The sequence below is a fragment of the Chinchilla lanigera genome, unplaced genomic scaffold (assembly GCF_000276665.1).
Source record: "Chinchilla lanigera isolate Chin_1 unplaced genomic scaffold, ChiLan1.0 scaffold00157, whole genome shotgun sequence".
NCBI lineage: Eukaryota > Metazoa > Chordata > Mammalia > Rodentia > Chinchillidae > Chinchilla > Chinchilla lanigera.
The window spans coordinates 483,799-484,883 of NW_004955558.1; positions in this window are offsets into that span (position 1 = coordinate 483,799).

A 1,085-nucleotide genomic window follows, 5' to 3' on the forward strand; every position below is an offset into this window, starting at 1 on the left:
ATTTTGGCCCTAGCCATCTGGGGTCAGAATAAGCCCAGGGCAGAAGAGAATGTCTGCTACAACATCCTATAACTCAGTTGAGCCCCTGATTTTCTGATCAAGGAGATTGTGGGACCACAGAGGAAAATGATTTGAGGATGTACAGTGTGCCCAAGGAGAGTCACTTGGAGAGATACTGTCTCTCAAACTTTCCCAGAAAGCAACTTAGTCAAGTGTTGGCCGTGACTCATCCAGAGGGCTGACACTGACAGTGGATCTAGAGGTGCTGTGCGTGGTTCCAAGGCAACCCTGAGAAGACTTAACTAACCTTGATGGATAGGAAAAAATAATTAATAAGGGTCTTGCCTTAACTTGATCTTAAACATCCAGCAGAAATTCATAACCACAAGATGTATAAATAAGCCTTGTAATAGTAATATGTTTGCTGCAAAGGGTTCAAATCACCAACAATATCAGACATTTTGCCAACTAGATGGGAAGCTGCCTTCTTGGAGGGCGACTGACCTCCCTCCAACCTCTGGAGGATATCAGTAAATGTTCTACTGTTCTTGGGCAAATGTTAGGACTGTATTCTCCAAGCACAGCCTTTCCAGCTAATCACCCATCATTTACAAAGCAGAGAAGAGGAAGACGTTGGGAGCTGAGGAAGCTGGAAGGTGATTACAGGTGCAGGACGAAACCAGCCTGAGAACACGGGAGCTCCGATGGGGAGAAGGACATTCTTGGATTAGAAAGCACTGAGGATACACAATGATTTGTTTATTGTTGCAAAAAAGAACTGAAACCTTTCACCTGAAGGTAAGAGTGTATTTGACTTGCAGGAGATCCCTATTCTTTAGTCTTGCCATGCATTGTAAAAATTAATGGGAAGTAAGGACTTGATTGTAGTGGATTGAGAACTGGTGGTCAACTTATAACACCCAGCTGAACTGAGCATGGTGCTGGATGTGGGAGACACCTGGGGATTGTTACCAGCAGCATAAGAGGCAGAAATGGAGAAGGATTATCCTTTAATTACTAAAACATTTGTCATCTGCACATTTGTACTAGCTGCACGCTTGGTTCTTGCTCCATGAAAGGTGACT